This window comes from Lissotriton vulgaris, chromosome 9 (assembly GCF_964263255.1).
Source record: "Lissotriton vulgaris chromosome 9, aLisVul1.2, whole genome shotgun sequence".
Taxonomy (NCBI): Eukaryota; Metazoa; Chordata; class Amphibia; order Caudata; family Salamandridae; genus Lissotriton; species Lissotriton vulgaris.
The window spans coordinates 133,916,161-133,934,408 of record NC_141697.1 but is presented as its reverse complement, the minus strand read 5'-3'; the positions used below and the strand labels follow the sequence as shown (position 1 = coordinate 133,934,408).

The window sequence follows — 18,248 nt, the reverse complement described above, 5'->3', positions numbered from 1 at the left end:
CCTATTGTTGGTTCCTCCTCACTGCCTGAGGGTGGTTCTACTTCTCACTTGCCTGAGTGTGAGGTTCCTTCTACAAGTGGTTATTTGTTAGTCAATCACACTCCTGTGGAGCCTCCTATTCACAATGAACTCAGTAATTCTGGGGGGGGATGCTCCTGCTCTTTCACAGTCCGCTCCTTCTGTTCATAATGACTTAGTGTGTACACGTTCTGCTACATCTCGCCGACCACCTGTTTATTTGCAAGATTGTTTGTTAAGTTTTTTTTTCTTTTGGAAAAACAGAAAGGGAGAAGATGTGTAGTACATTGCAAGTTATCTTTCTAGTCTTTGTAGAACTTATCTACTTGATGTTCTATATTCTGTATTCTCTGTGTGTTTGTACTGTGGATTCTACGCGTGGCAGTTTACCGGTTGCCGCTGCAGTAGAGGGTCTGCTCTTACTCTACTTCTTAACCTGAATACAAGAACTCTATCTACGCTACCTACTTGGCCACTGGACTTATTTACTACAATACTATAGATAAAGTGGAAAAAGAACCACACATTTATAAAAATATGTATTTATGATAAGGCACTCATTAACACATACAGATATTTCCTAGACGGAGATGTACACAATGCACACAATACTTTCAATAGGAACAGGTAAGTAGCACATAACACACAGTGGTCACTAGGGAAAGAACAAACCATATACGGTAATAGTGGTATGTGAATGACGACTCGAGTCAAGACTATTTCCAGAAGACTTAGAAGTGCTGGGGACACAAGGAAACACCCAAGGTTAGTAATCAGGTGCCCCACGAAGGCCGTTTGCAGAGTGGGAACACGACAGCGGGATCAATGCAAGTCAATGGGTAAGTCGTGGTTGCAATTTTAAAGAACACTTCCCAGTGGACCCTGAGGAAACCCTGTGGAAGACAGAAGGTTGGAGAGCCACCCCACCTGGAGATACCTTAGGAACCAAGATACCTGCATCAGGGAAGCCAGGTGCATAGGTGTGAAGTGTGGTCACAAACCACCAAACTCAATAGGGGACTTCAGGAAGATGCCGCTGCTGGAGAAGGCGAAAGTGCCCGGTGGAACCTAAAGGTGGATTCAGGATGTGAAGAACCTGCAAGCAGAGAGGACAGAGTCTATGCCACTCAGGTGTGACCAGGAGGCACAGAAGACGAATGCCCACCTATGTAGAGTGTTGGAGGAGAGCCGACAGTGGCTTGAAACTGCAGCTGTGTGGACCAGGTGACACTGTGGAAGACCAGGAGCCGTACACGAGCAGTCCCACGTGGGATGTCGAGAGTTGAGTGGTCAGTGTCCAGCTGGAGTACCAACAAGCCTTGGCAGCTGCAACCATCGTGGAAGTTGAGAAAGGTGGAATGTCGGGACCAACAAGGTCCAGTCGACTCACCACAAGCAGGGGAGTCAGGACAGGCCCAGAGCAATCAGGGGAGCCCAAAGAATTCAAGAGGAGTCACAGGCCCGAGAGGACCTCGAGCAGCTCACCAAAGTTGGAAGCCCACGATGCAGGTGAAGCTGTAAAGATGAAGATCTGGTCACTGAAGATCTTGGGGGAAGGAAGCAAACAAGCCTTTGCGACTGAGAGTCGATGAGCTGCAAAGGGTTTCGGTTCCTGCGACTCCTTCACTTAAAGGGAGTTTCCGTCAAGTGTCTTGGATGCCCACAGGCCTTGGAAGGTTCCTGTATAGTGCACAGGCACGGACGTTGCATCAGACTGGCAGGGCGACAAAATCAAGAGCAGCAGGAGTCTTCCCAGTTGCAGCCTTGATGCCCAGAGTGACCAGACTGTGGAAGTAGTGTCAATTACTACACATTCGGTTGAAGAAGTGGTGTCTGAAATTAATCTTGTCCCACGACGAATCTAGGGACCCACCCTCCTGTAAGCCCTTAAGTACCCTAAGGAAAGGGTTTGGGTGATTCAGGGGTCCCTCTCCAAGGACAGGCTTGACAAAGGGGAGGATACTCCCCTGTCCTTTGTCCAGTTTTGCGCCAGAGCGGGAGCCAATACACTAAGTATACGTGTGGGTAGTTTCAATTAGTAAAGAGCAAAGTGTCTTTTTCTTTCCTTCCAGTTGGAATGTTTGATTGTGTGAGCTCAGCATTCATGTAATAAGCTATTGGCAAAAATCACAGGCCTTTCTGTGATGTAATGTGCTCTACGGCGAGTGGCAAATTATGCTTCATAGACTTGCAATAAACATCAACTAACATCATGGGAGCAACGTTGATAAGAGCCTCTGAGTGGACTGCTGCTGGTTATTCACATGGAATGCTAGAAATCACACCTAGGAATGAGTTCATTCTAAATGACATCATAACATATATGAAAACGTTTAGCTCTAAACATCCTCAGGAGGCCTCATTTGTTTTCAAGGAACCACTGGAATGGAAAACACGATTGGAACCATTGGCATTTAATTCAGATTATGAAGTAATTGAAAATATTGTAAAATCAAAAGAAAAAGACAAAGAAGGGCACCCGCTGCTTATCCTATCCTCATCTACTATTAAAGTACGGAGTTTGGGTCAAATTGCTAACGTGCTACAGATTGCCAAGGAGAAAGTGATAGTCGAAGCGCAAGCTTGTCTTGAGGCCAACAAAGACCCCATAGCAAAGATTCTTGGTCCAGCATTTGCTACAATTGAAGGTGACGATCGGGCAGGCTCACGCTTACTGGATACCATAAAGCTAGATGATGGTCATGAAGCAACAATTAAAATGAAAATCCTCCTCCTGCTTCATCAGCTGGATGTGCAGCTGCTCAATAACTCCTTGAAACACATCACCAAAGAACCACATTTAACCCCAACTCTTGTAACAAACGTAGTGAGTTTACTTTGGCGCTTCTGTGGCGAAGGCGAAAATACAGTACTTAAAAACATTGAATACGTTGGGGGGCACAAGTACCCAAATGGATATCGTGCCCCACCATGGAGACAGGTTCATGGTGAAATCTGTTACTTGGCTGTTATAACACATGATACTGAGCCTTTGTTTATCACTTGCAGTACTTCTGGTGTGTTTTTAAATGGAGGAAATCCAGAGGCAGTTCACGAAATCAACTATGAGAGAAAGAGCGAGATATATAAAGATCTCATTACGTTGTTAAAAGACAAATCACCAAAATTTGCAGAAAATCTAACCAAACAGAACATCAGATTCTTGAGTGACACAAAATCATCAAAAAGTACTACACGTTCAAATTTGTCAGAGGAGCGTCTACCTTATGAGAGCATTGATGATCTACTGGAAAAGAGAACACCAGAGAAGACAAGGGATATGTCTTCGAAAAGAAGGAGCACCATTAGAAAGAGCATAAAGCCACCATTAGAAGGGATGAGATCGAACTTGGAAATGAAGAAATCTACCGTAGAATAGGCACATGGGACACAATGAAATAAAGCAGAAAGCAAAAAACGTGGGACAGTGGTACGCAGCAAAGAAAAACTCAATTCTGACACCAAGCACTGAACAAGCCTAGCTAATGAACATAATTAGGAAGCAATTCATAATCATCTTCTGATACTAGTGTTTTTAAACTCGATTTGAAGTTTCGGATTTAACTAACAATTTTGGTTTTACAGACTGTTAATCTTTGACCCCTGGCACTGCATGATTACATGATTAGCATTTGAAGTGTACTTTGTTGAGTTCGTCTTCAAAGAAAAAACCCCAAGTAAAAACAACAACAAAAAAAACACATCTACCTTTGTTTTGCTTTGTTACAGGAGGGCAACAATTTTGGTACAGCTCTACTGTGCAGTTTCATTAAGCAAATCCAGTCGAAATTTGACTTTTCTGTAGGGTGATCCCTGATTCTTATTCCATTTTGCTCAACACTACTTTGCTGGCTGTTGGGACAGAAAAAAGTCCCTTACATGGTAATGGATGTGTACCTGTTGTGTTCACTCATCTAAGCTGGGGCTCAAGGGAACGCACGTGGGTCTATTATTAGAATGTATTCTGTTCCTTAGAATGGTGTGTGTGTGTGTGTGTGTGTGTGTGTGTGTGTGTGTGTGTGTGTGTGTTTTCTCTAGTGGTCAGGTGGATTGCCGTTCTGCCTGACTGAACATATTGGCCCGTGTCTCCTTCTCACTACATAAAGAAGTTAACCTCTACAGTCCGAGTGGATGTAACAATTTTAGCGACGACTAGGAGCATTTACCTGGTGTGCTGGGATTTGGAGAGCATTTTCACTGTGTGATGCACTACTTTTGCCGGTCCTTGCTGCATTGCAGAGCATCTTCCGGTGAGTGGGGGGCCAACCCAGTCCTTCTTACACCCTTAATATTTTCCACTGATATTTTTGGTGCTTTGGGGTGTTTTGTCGGGCAGCCTAGGATCAATGATGACCCCTGCATACACGAGAACACTATCTCTTCACGTGCATGTTCCTTGATCTCGGCAAGCGTTACGTATGAACGTGTAACATCACATGAAGAGAAGCCATCTTGGATTTACTGTGGTGACGTTCACATCGGTCCAGTGTATGGTTAATGCATGTTCACATACTTGCATTGCATACGTGCGGCAATCTTTGATTTCGGCAGTGTCTTCGGACGTGCACACCAGTGTGGAGGAAGGGAACGTCAAGGAAAACAGGAAACTCTGTAAGATGAATTCAGACTACTATTTAATTGTAGTAGTACACAAGACATGGAGCCCACGACATAAGTGTAGAAAAGAAGAATAAACTCTCCAGGAGACAGATTTAGTTGATCCGGTAAGGAAAGCCTTTAATGTAGCACTTGCAGTCACAGCGTACAATCTTGAATGCGGTTTAACCGCACGGCAACCCTATTTAACTAACGCGTCTTTATTCAAGTAACAACACACACACGCGACTCAGACTTGCATGCACGCATCAACATTCAAAGAACAACATACAGACACGCGGCACCAAACCACAAACACACCTCACGCGAACACTACACGCGGCAATAACACATTCAAACCACAACACGATGTTTTATTGTTGTGAATGACGCGCGTGCGTTGACGCGCGTGCGTTCACGCGCGTCATTCCTAACAATAACCATGTACTACACACCTCCCTCTTTTTTTTTTAAGAAAGAACAAAGTCATTGAACCTTGAAGGAATCTTGCGACATCTTGAACTCCTCAACAACTCTTGTGAATCACAATCAATGGGGACAGTAGGTGATTCACTGTCAATGGGAACAGTGGGTAACTCAGATGACTTGGAATCATTAGCGTCAACATCCAAAAATACATTGAATGAGTCATCTTCATTCAAAACAGCATTTGATAAAACATTTTCAGGAATTTCTTTGCTAATATTATATTTTGAAACTCTGCTGAAATGCCACACACTTCCATCAGTCACTCTTACAGCATTCTTAAATACTTCAATGACTTTAACAGGATCAGACCACTTCGCTAATCCTTTATGTACATAACTGCCTTTTTTCAACCTCACCAAATCACCAACATGAACAGGCACACAACTCCTTGTTCTATCTCCTGACAAATCTTTCTTCATCTTTTCCTTATAGGTATCAACTTTCCTGCGAATTTCTTCAAAGTCCACTTCTGCAAAATCAACGCGATTACTGTCCTTATTCTTTAACCACCAAGGCACTAAATTAGTACTAGGTTTGCGCCCTCTCAACATCTCAAAAGGAGATAGTAAAGTAATTGCATTGGGAGCAGTCCTATAAGATAATAACATGGACTGTAAAGCTTTGTTCCAACACAATCCACCTTTAACAGCTAGTTGGATAGCTTCCTTGACAACTCTATTGAATCTTTCTATTTGACCATTGGCCTCAGGATGGAATACTGCTATTCTTCTGTGAAAGATGCCACATCTACTAAAATACTTTTCCATTTGCCTACTAACAAACTGCGGACCATTATCTGTCACTACCTCTTGGGGAATACCTTCCCTGCAGAAAACTTCATCCATAAACTGTATAATAGCATCACTAGTAACTTCCTTGACTGTTTTTATCTCTGGCCATTTTGAGAAATAATCTATAAGCACTATACCAAAGGAATGTTGTTGTGGTAGAACACCGAAAGGTCCAATAATATCAATCCCAATCTTATTCCATGGTGATGCTGGTAAACCAACAGGTTGTGGTACACTGGGCAAAGCCTTAGCTGTTTTGTCACTGTTAGCAGATAACCCACACAATTTCACCTGTTGCTCAACGAAATAATCAATACCTGGCCACCAGAAATTATTCTTTAAACGTCTTCTAGTGACTGATATTCCAAAATGCCCAACATGAGCCAGATCCCAAAAAAATTTCCTGAGACCGAAAGGTGGAATAAATTTATCATTCCTTAATAATATCCCATTTTCTATGGCTAATTCATCCTTAATTTTGTGATAACTCATTAAACCACCAGTAAAGTTCCTTCCTTCAGGCCAACCTCCCAACACATATTCCTTAACTTTTTTGAGTTCCAAGTCTTTGTTCATTTCCTCATTCCATGTCTCCTCTTCTACTACTGAGTTTTCCCCAAACACTAAATTAACATCATTATAAACATGTGCTACTTCGCATTCATCTTTGTCAACCACATCAGAATCTCTGCATGCTAATGGAAACCTTGACATACAATCTGCATGAACATTTGATTTCCCAGGAATATATTCCAAGGAATACTGAAAATTTTGTAATCTTGATGATAATCTGGCCAATCTTGAAGAAAGAGTACGTCTTCCACCTGGTGATAGTATATGTACCAAAGGCTTGTGATCGGTTTTGATGGTGAATTTCGTTCCCCATAAGAAGGGTCAGAAATGTTCGGCACCCCAAACACAGAAGTTCTCTTTCAATCACTGAATAATGACGTTCAGACTCTCTCAACGTTCTTGAGGCATAGGATACAATCCATTCTTTACCCCATTCCTCTTGAATCAATACAGCACCCAACCCACAACTACTTGCATCTACTGTCACAATACATTTTTTGCCAATTACAAATGGTTTAAGACAAGGCGCCTTAGTAATCATTGACTTCACAGCGTTGAAAGTTTCAGTCATAGTTTCTGTCCATACAAATTTTGCATTCTTCTTCAATAGCATCCTGAAAGGTTCAATCACACTTGCATAGTTTTGGATAAATTTTGCATAGAATTCAACAAGGCCCAAAAATGCAATCAACTGTTCTTTGTTCTGAGGAATAGGAGCTTTGCTGAGGTTTTCCAAATGTGAGTTTTTAGGTCTAATGCCATTAGCACTAATACAATGTCCAAGATATTCTACTTCTTCTTTCCTAAATTTGCACTTGGACGCACGTAGAGTTAAACCTTTCTCCGATAAGGCATTCAGTACTTTAAATAAATGCTTGTCATGTTCAATTATGTCTTTTCCAAAGACTAAAATATCATCCTGGAATGCAATTGCTCCAGTTAATCCATCCAGTGTCTCTTTCATCAGCCTCTGAAAAACCGCGGCTGCACTTGCTAACCCAAAGGGCATCCTGCAAAATCTATATAGCCCTTCAGGTGTAATAAAAGCAGTCAAATCTTTTGAATCCTCATGCAAAACCACTTGATGATACGGACTTGCTAGATCTAAACATGAGAAAACCTTGGCATTGTTCAATGTAGAAACCATTTCATGTAGATTGGGCAAAGGATGTGAATCCACACAAATTGCATTGTTCAAACTGCGTAAATCTATGCATACACGAAGATCTCCCCCAGATTTGATCGAAATTACAATGGGAGAAACCTATGGAGATGATTCGATGGGTTCTATAATATTCTTTTTGCACATGTCATCAAGAATTTCTTTTAATTTTTCTCTGTAAGAAAGAGGCACATTCCTCACTTTATGGCGGACAGGTAAAGCATTTGCATGCACTTTTATTCGATGTTCGAATCCTTTATATTTGCCTAGGACATCACAAAATAATTTAGGAAATTCTTCTTTAATTTTTGAAATCAAGTCTTCTCCAGTTTTACTTTGTGCAGATTTGCTAGACTCCGAATCAATAGAATAAACAGGAGGATCAGCATTAGGATCAAGTTTCATTCCTAATTGTTCTGCATGTGGCCAACCCAATAATGAATCACCAGATTCTGTTATATACACTTTCCCATGTGTGGAGTAGCTTTTAAATTTAAGTTCAGCAATGAAATATCCAATGAGTTGCAATTTATGCCCTGTATAACCACTTGGTGTGATATCTGGTAGTGTCAATTTAATATTAGGCCAGTTGGATTTAAACAAGACATTAGGTAGAATTGTGTACCATGAGCAAGAGTCAACAAATACTTTGGTAGAGACTCCATTAATAGTGATAAAACATGAAGGAAACTTCCTTACTTTTGGTTCTTTAGTTATACACATTATGGTATTCACGTCAAATTCACAATCACTTGAATTTTCTTGTTCTTGATCTTGAATTAAACTGACTTTTCTTGGTGCAGATCTGCAAACTTTTGAAAAATGCCCCTTTTTTTCCACATCTTGAGCAAACTTTGTCCAGAGCTGGACACAATTTTGAATTTCCCAAATGGTAACTACTACCACATCTGAAACAGTACATATTATAAGCTCTTGGATCAGGTTTTTGCCACATATTCATCCTTTGATCAGGTCTTTGCCATGTATTTGTTCTCTGATCAGGTTTTTGCCATCTATTTCTGTATTCATTTTTATACTGGTTGTCATTTCTTGTGTTAGTATATTTCCCATATTTCCCTGAATCTTTAAATTTCTCATTTTCTTTATTTATAATTGAAATGTCAGATATACTGTTGTTTTGCGAACGTATTTCATCTACAAATTTTTCTGAATGTTCAATTGATTTTGCAATTTCAATAGCTGCATTTAAGGTCATATCTGAAGTTGTCCATACTTTGTTGTATTTCTTGTTATTAGTACACATAAGGATCTGATCCCTTAAAACTTGGTCATAATTAATGTGTTCAAAATCACAAGTGACTGCTAATGCTCTCAATGAAGATACGTAATTGTCAATAGACTCATCTGCTTGTTGTTTCCTTGAATAAAATTTAAATCTTTCCATAACCATATTAATCTTTTTTCCATATCTAATAGCTAATTGCCTGGTAGCAATTTGATATACATCTAAGTTAGAAGTGTCACTTAACGGAGGAAGACTTTTGAACTCTTTAAGTGCTATTCCACCAAGACAATGCTTTAATAGAGCTAGTTTCCTTTCTGCTCCACATTCTTCTTCCTCTAAAACTTCAACATATGCCAAAAACATGGGTTCCCAAATGTCCCACTCAATAAGAGGATCACCTTTACTAGTTAAAAATGAAGGAGGGGGTTGAATCCCAGTCATGGTTAATAAAAGATAAAAGATTTAACAGTGAAGAGAATTAATTATTTAACAAAAGAAATATTTATGACTCACAACAGTGTGTGTGAATCACAGATGTCACTTACGGTTAATTTCTTCTTTGTAAATACTCTTCAAGGCAGATATGTTCGAGTTGTTGGTAATCCAAAGTGAACTGAATAAATAAAGTATTCCTCTTTTTTTTTTTTAAATGATGCCAAGAAATAACCAATGAAAAAGGCTCTTATTAATCCATTTAGTATAATCCAATGAGAAACGTTGAAGAGCATCCAATAGAAAGTACTAGTGTAAAACTTCCTTGTGTAACAGCCAATGAGCACGATTTGTTGAAAAATAAAAAAATAGCTAAACTCTTGAAAAAATGTACTCGTTGCACGCATGGAAACGTGTTTCCGATCGTCGCCAGTGTAGAAAAGAAGAATAAACTCTCCAGGAGACAGATTTAGTTGATCCGGTAAGGAAAGCCTTTAATGTAGCACTTGCAGTCACAGCGTACAATCTTGAATGCGGTTTAACCGCACGGCAACCCTATTTAACTAACGCGTCTTTATTCAAGTAACAATACACACACGCGACACACACACGCGACTCAGACTTGCATGCACGCATCAACATTCAAAGAACATACAGACACGCGGCACCAAACCACAAACACACCTCACGCGAACGCTACACGCGGCAATAACACATTCAAACCACAACACAATGTTTTATTGTTGTGAATGACGAGCGTGCGTTCACGCGCGTCATTCCTAAAAATAACCATGTACTACAATAAGCATAAGCAGGAATCAAACAGCAACTGACTAGGCAAGCACAGCGTGAACAATGACATAACAGTATTCTACAGTATAAGGTTCTAAAGAATTAAAGTAACAGTAAGACTACATACCACATACCCTTCCCCCATATAATGCACAAAAAAAAACAATTCAATACAATACATAATCATGAAACTTGATAGGCATTCTACAAACTCGCTGATCATGTACAGGTGCCATAGTAGGTGAAATACAAGAATGGGTAGGTGAAACCATGTTAGAGCAATTCTGGTGATGGAGCAAGATGAAGAACAAAATTTTGTTCAGACTTGCGAAGTTAACCTCTCTTAATAAAAGTAACAAGTTTGTGGTGAAATCATTAATCAACCTAGTTTAAAGATACATTCATCATGGGTTTGCACGCGGGATTAATATGCTTTATGTTGCATTTGCAAAGAAAAATAATAAACTGACCTTGTCTATTGTCTTTGTCAGTAAATGCGGCAGTTTGAATTAATGGCATGTGCTTATTTTATGTGCTTATGTTAGGTCTTTTGTGATAAAAGCTCAAAGAGTTCCAGCTATTCGAAAAGGAAAGGTAATTATAAGGCTGCCTTCATGTGCTCGCTAGGTAACATAATTAATCCTGTTAATTAGCAAAGGGGGAGGGTAACAGAATGGGTCTCAATTCATTAATTAATTGATGTCTTGTGTTGGTCTAATAATAGTTTCTGGAGTAAGGCCTAAGAATTGGTGTGAAAATATGGCTGACAGAGCTACTGACACAAAATCTTGTCCAGAGTGACATTTCGCACATGCACAGCTGTGAAGAATTCTGCTGCGAAGCTGGTATGAAATAAAGAGCGATCTTCTTTGTCGTGTTAAACGTGTTCACGGAGGCCAGCCAGGGACAATAACGTGAAATGTTGCCAAGGCTAGGAAGCGAGTGTCCTAAGCTCAAGTAAAAGTATTGTTTTGAGGAAATCGAGGATATGGAAATAAAAAGACAATGGGCCTTATATGAAGCCTGGATTTTGGCTAAAAAGTTAAAGGACTTAATCATGAACTGACACCAAACAGCCAATGAGAACTGCGGATTTCTATGAAAGAATGTAAAATGTAGAAAGATTAGCTAGAGAGAAAGGTATAAATTATGACACCATGAGCTGGGAAAAAACCCTTACTTTCCGATTCCTGAAAGGCGTGTTATGCTGTTGGACATTTTGCACACGTAAGGACAGCAGACTTTTATTGAATTAATTCTTTTCTAGGTAAAGAGATTTGAACAGAGAAAATAGGTTCAGGGAAGGGAAACTTATTTGACTAATTCTTCATGTTTCTGAGCTTACTTTGAAATGTCAGTTCTATTTTTCATTTTCTTAATAAATGCTGCTAATCTATTTGCTTATGAAATAAATATATTTTAACGTAAAATGCTCTTTCTTTATGAAATAAAATAAATAAAAATTAGATTCGGAAAGACAAGCTGGTCTTGTTTATTCATGGCCTAGTTTCCAATAGTTGATCCATCAACCATTAGTGGTTTGATTTGTTAATAATTGATTCAAAAATAATACTGCAGTTTGTAAATATAGTGTAAATAATATGTGAATAGATTTAAAATCAAACCACTTGATTCAGTTGCTCAAAAATGGTCTCATTGGTGTTATGGGCCTGAATTTGTGTTTAAAGGTGAATGGTGAGTATTGAGGTGACAGATAGTGTTTGTGAGACAGTTTTTCAATAGGAGTGCTGGATCACTGGGAAGAAAATGAAGAATTAGGGTTAACATTGGTAGCATTAGAGAAATTTGTGAAATCAAAACCAGGGACAAAAGTAAAATCAGTATTGTTTTCATCAGACCTGTTGGCATAAACTTTGTTAAATATATTAACTTGATTGTCAGTAAATTTTACAACATTGTTCTTATTCCACCAACCTCTATTCTCTAAAAGAACAGAAGGTTTGGTGACCCTGACAACCCGAACGGGCAGTGTGAACTTAGAATTGCCCTTGCAAACTTTGTAGGGTTTTTTGATGAGAACCCAATCATTGGTTTTGATATTAGGGTCAAGTGATGTGGAGAGACCATCAGATGTTTTTTTTTGGGGGGGCTACTTGGCAGCAACTCTAGTATTAACAATTTGAGGATCTGCCAGTGCATTTCTTTTGTGATGTAAAGCAGAACCTACAGCCAAATCAGTGAACCATTGTGGCATGAGCTTGGACCTAGCTTCCCTGCCCCCGAGAGCCTTAAAAGGTCAAGTCAAGGAATTTATATAGCGCGCTACATACCCAAGGTGAATGGGAAGTGAGTTCCAGGTTTTAGCTGCCAGGTAGGAGAAGGATCTTCCTCCCATGGTGGTTTTGTTGATGCGAGGTACAGCAGCAAGGGCTTGATTGGAAGAGCGTAGTTGGCGGGGGGGGGGGGGTGTAGAAGGAAAGTTGTGTGTTGAGGCATTCGGGTCCAAGTTCGTAAAGTGCTTTGTGTGCGTGGGTTAGGAGGCGGAATATAATCCTCTTATTGACGGGGAGCCAGTGGAGGTCTTTCAGGTGACCAGAAATGTGGTCTTTAAGCGGGATGTCTAGTATGAGTCTGGCTGATGCGTTCTGGATGCGTTGGAGTTTTTTCGGAAGTTTTGCGGTGGTACCGGCGTATAGGGTGTTTCCGTAGTCCAGGCGGCTTGTAACCAGTGCGTGGGTGACCCTTTTCTAGTTTCGGTGGGGATCCAGCTAAATGTTTTTTTGAGCATGCGAAGAATGTTGAAGCAAGACGAAGAAACGGCGTTGACTTGTCTGGTCATCGAGAGTGAGGAGTCCAGGATGACGCCCAGGTTCCGTGCGTGGTCCGTCGGGATGGGTGCTTTTCCAAGGGCCTCTGGCCACCTAGAGTCGTCCCAGGCGGAGGGGGAGGTACCTTAGATAAGGACTTCTGTTTTGTCTGAATTCAGTTTCAGACGGCTGTGCTTCATCCACTCGGCTACTTCTTTCATTCCTTCATGTAGGTTGGTTTTGGCGGTGTTAGGGTCTTTGGTGAGTGAGAGGATCAGTTGAGTGTCATCAGCGTAGGAGATGATGTTGAGGTTGTTTTGGCGTGCGATGGCCGCGAGGGGGCTCATGTATACGTTGAAGAGGATGGGGCTGAGTGAAGATCCTTGTGGCACGCCGCAAATTACTTCAGTGGCCTCTGATTTGAATGGTGGGAGGCGGACTCTGAGTTCTTCCGGCAAGGAACGAGGTGATCCATTCCAGTGCTTTTCCTTGGATTCCGATGTTTCTGAGGCGTTGTAACAGGGTGCTATGACAGACTGTGTCGAAGGCTGCGGAGAGGTCGAGGAGGATGAGGGCGACTGTGTCTCCATTGTCCAGTAGAGTTCGAATGTCGTCTGTTGCAGCGATGAGTGCGGTCTCAGTGCTGTGTTTGGCTCGGAAGCCGGACTGTGAGGAGTCGAGGGATTTGTTGGTTTCGAGGAAGGCAGCGAGCTGGTTGTTGACAGCTTTCTCGATGACTTTGGCCGGGAATGGAAGGAGCGAGATGGGGTGGTAGTGTTTGAGTTCAATGGGGTCAGCTGTGGGTTTTTTCAGAAGGGCGCTGAGTTCGGCGTGTTTCCAGCTTTCCGGGAAGGTGGCGGAGTTGAGGGAGCAGTTGATGACGTCTCGGAGGTGTGGTGCTATGATGGAGTCTGCTTTGTTGAAGATGTGGTGAGGGCATGGGTCTGTGGGGGATCCTGAGTGGATGGAGTTCATCAGGCGGATGGTGTCCTCAGTGGAGATTGTGTTCCAGTTTTTAAGGATGTTCAAGGGGGGTGAGGTTGCAGCAGAAAGTTGTGTGGGTTGGTCTCCGGGTTGGTTGTCGAAGCTGTTGTGGATGTCTGTGATTTTGTCGTGGAAGAACGAAGCTAGGGAGTCGCAAAGGGTTTGAGAGGGAGTGATGTCGTTGGAGTTGGCAGTGGGGTTGGTAAACTCTTTGACGATGTTGAATAACTCCTTGCTATTGTGGGCGTTGTTGTCTAGTCGATCTTTGAATGCGGCTTTCTTTGCAGTCCGGATCAGTTGGTGGTGTATGCGGGTGGCGTTTTTGAAGGCGTCCCTGGTGCAGGTGTTTGGGTCTTTTTTCCAGGCCTTCTCAAGGGATCATCATGATCGGTTGCTATAGCGGTTTGGACCCCTTCTTTAAGGTAACGATTGGCCCACTCTTCAAGTCCGTTAGAATAAGGACTATACAATGCAACTTGACAATGTTTAATATCATAACTTTCCATGAATCTGGTGACTTGATGAGAAAGGAAAGGCTGGCCATTGTCAGTGACAACACAATTGGGAGTACCTTCAATCTTAAAAATGCTTTGAAGAAATGAAATAACAGTGGAGGAGTGGGTTGCTTGTACAAATGAATAATATCCATTTGGAGTAATAGTCAATAGCAACTAAACCGTACCTTTTGTCTGAAGGTAATAAATTAAAAAGGTCCTGAAAAGTCCAAGACAATTTTGTCCCAAAGAGAATCAGGAAATGGAACAGGAAGCAAAGGCTTCTTGTTGGTTTTCCAATGCTTGGCAGACACAACACAACTAGGGCATTTGTCTATAAAAAGAGCTACTTGTTTGTCTAGGCCTGGCCACCAGTAAATATCTCATTCTTTTGCAGGTTGCAGCAATGCCTAAATGGCCTTCATGGCCAATATTGATGATATTTTCTCCAAGTGAAATGGGAGTTACAAACAAACCATTCCTCACACAAACTCCATTTTCAAAAGATAATTCTCCACTAATTTGTGCAAAGTGCTTCACGTTATTACTCATTTTTATTAGCAGGCCCTTTACTTTTAATGAAAACCTCCACCTTTTTGAGAGTTTCATCAAGTGCCGTGGCTGATGCCCATATATCCTGTGAGATGCTGCCATGCACATGGAAACAGCATCTATAAGACCAACCACACAATCTTTATGTATATAACTTTCACCTTTACTGCAATCAGGGAGAGGAATACGGGAAAGGCAATCAGCTCAGATGTTTTTACCAGGAGCGTCCAAAGATATGTTTGAAACTAACTCTGTTAGATGTAGAATACATATGTGATTCCTAGAACGTCGAAAAAAACAAATTGGCTTTTTTGCTGGTGATTTTTATAACAAACAAAACAGGTGATGGACCGAATGTGGATCAATGTCACACATTCACCCCAGTCCAAAGATCTGGGCCCAAATCCATCGTTTTTTTGCACTCCACACCACCCTGGGTTAGTCAATGGCGATATGCAAATCAGTCCCACCCCAGAGACACTTTGCTGGCACAATAAATAAATAAATAAAGACCCCACTGATGCCAGTCTAAATTTTCTTGGAGCTTCTTCACGGACTGTTCCGGTACTTTTTGAGGGCGGAATGAATTCCTGTTAGTCGAAGGGGAGAAAGAATGCATTCAACTATCTTCCACGCAGCCACCCACAATGGCATGCTGTCAGCTGGGAGAAAGGCCTCAGTCCCTGTATGCAGGGCTGTGGTGTCGCGCTGTTGGTCCAGCTTAGTTGAAGCGCACAGCTGCACATTGTGTGCGATCAGGAAGGTCAGGGCTCTGTGACAAAGCTAGAGCTGTACCAATTGAGAGCTACTTGCATACTGCAGCAGTATTTAGCTACCGCCTGCCCCGGTCAGTGTAGTCACTGCCCATTCAGATCACTGCAGGGCTGGCCCAGATTCGCCGTGCAACTTTGTCTCAGAACTGCGCTCTCTACGAGGGGAGCACCGCAATGCTGCCCCCATCTAATCAGGGCCACCGCTACAGCTATTGTCTTGCCAGGGAGGTCAGGTCTAAACCCCGCAGAGGCGTTGATGGCCCGGACAAGTTGCACACTGTAGCACACAGTGGCTCCTCTGCCTCCAGCTACTAACTTCGCGGGTCCAACCACTTCTGCTCTTGGCATTCTCCCAAACACCTTCCTGTTCCTTCTACTTTAGGAGGAGGTTTCTAGCACTAATAAATTCCTGTCCCTTGTCTTTTTCTTGCCCTTTCGTACTTTCTATATGCCACTTTTTATTTCTCGATCCCATTTTCTAACTACTCTTTCCGCTCTGATTTTCTGTTTGATTCCAAATCAGTCCTCAGATTTTTGTAGCACAGTATTCAGTTACAGATTGACTTGAGTTGTTCTCCAATGAATGAGTTACGTGGAAGCTTCACGTGTTGTGTCAAGGTTCACACCAACCTCACCTGTTACTCCAATCCATCTTCACAATGAATGCAGCAGTCTCATAAGCATGCTGCTCGATCTATAACATGACTGTGTAACTTGTTGAAAGCTAGCAGTCTGCATTGAGCTAAAAAACGTCCTCTAACCCATCAGAAGACCCAAATTAAGACAGAAGTACACCTTTTACTACAACTTTGCCAGCCAGTAAGTTTCCCGCTCTCAGTCATTGCCTCGCCCAGCTATTCTTGTGAACTCCAGGATTAGCTTTTGGCATGATTGGCCATAACAGTATCCAGCTACAGTGCTAAACATTACTTAAGAGAACCCTTATCCGCCTCGACAAGTTACAATCTCACCCACACCTTCACGGGGAGGAAAGAGAAAAAAAAGAAATCATTGCTACACATCTTTGCCAGATTTACTTAAAAGAGGAGATAAAGGGCAGCAAGAGCAGTAAAACATTATAGTGCATTTGTGGGGGAGGGCAGTTACAAAGAAAATGACAAAATAATCAATAAAGAAACATGTGGTGAAAAGATTAAAAGCTTACAGTAGTATTGTACATATAGTACGTCATGTTAAGCATTCTGTATTCTTTTTATTTGGTGTGCATTATAAAGCACAACCTAGCTTAGCAACCATCTTTGTTGTATTGAACTGTTTTCATGTTAATGGAGTTCCACATTCTAAAGAAGTTGCTTGAAGGTCTGTTAACTATGTGAATGCTCCAATAAAGCTTCTTCTAAATTTAACATTTGTGGGGAGTTTTAACTATCACATTTTGGCGACAATACAAGATTCGACTGAAAGAAGAGGAGCATCCACAATCAAAAATCGTGCGGTGTCCGGAGGATTTATTGCCTAAACTTGCAGCGCATATGTTGGAGTATGACGTCCAGTCAAAAGAGGAGCCAAGTACAATGTGCAGTTGAAAAAGGAGCCATCACACAACTATTTTTTCTGAAGTAGGAAAGCCTAAAGAGGACGACTACTGTGAGGAATTATCTTAACATTTGTGAGTGTAAAGGAAACAGTTATTTACCTTTGAATGGTGTCCTCGTGATAGGCTGCATGCTGTCGTCAATTATTCGGAGAGAGAGCTGGTGTTTGTTTGTGCGCATGCTTCAAGAGTTTGCTAGAGCTGAAAGCAATGCGAGTATAGTCTGATTGGATATGTGACCAAGAGGAAGCGGATTGGCCATCCGTCAAAGAGATGTCTTCTAATTGTGATGTACCTCTCCATAGCAATGTCTTTTCAGTGTAATAGTGGGAGAGTATTAGGCGTGATAACCTTTTGTGACGCGCACAATTGAAGGGGAAGACTGAAATGTTTGTGATGCGCATAAATGAAGTGCAAGCTTCTGTGATGCACACACAATGTTGAGTTTGTGAAGCGCTACACTAACAAAATCCTTCAGTGAGGCGCACACATATAAAGCATTACAAAGTGGTTTTGGCAGCCTCTGCGATACGCACATAATATTTACAATTCGTCAAAGCGTAATTTTGCAGCTAAATGCTTCTGCGATACACACACATGTAAAGTGTTACACAATTTACTTTATGAGCACAAAAGGAGCTATATGTTGTGAAGTGCACACTACCAACAAAATTCAGAGTGAAGATGTTGTAAGCGCATTAACGAGTGTTCAGTGATGCATATACTTGATAGTTTGTCTTAAATGTATTAACAAATTTTCATTTTGTAGTTGGATCATACATAATTCAAAAGTACCATGGCTACAGTTGGCGGGAATCAAACAGCACCATTTTTTAAAGGACCAAATGAGCCTAGTATAAAATGAGAAAAATGGTTACATTCATTCAAAATGTATTTATAGCTATTAATGGTAACATTTTTAGTGCCCAAAGCAAAAAGACAAGTTATTACATTTTATGGGTGCAGACGCTGTAGATGTTTTTGAACACCTTGCTCCGTTACCAACTCCTCAACGTATGGAAG

The 18,248-nt window shown here is 41.4% G+C and overlaps 1 long non-coding RNA gene across 2 annotated transcripts in view; it reads right to left on the bottom strand.

Moving 5' to 3' along the window:
* The window catches only part of LOC147689719 (uncharacterized), a 176,427-nt gene that overhangs the window by 142,287 nt on the left and 15,892 nt on the right, over window positions 1-18,248 (bottom strand). For both annotated transcript variants that reach the window (XR_015299893.1, XR_015299892.1), the window contains one exon: window positions 4,185-4,627. This is a non-coding gene — a long non-coding RNA (uncharacterized LOC147689719). The remainder of the gene's footprint in view (window positions 1-4,184; window positions 4,628-18,248) is intronic.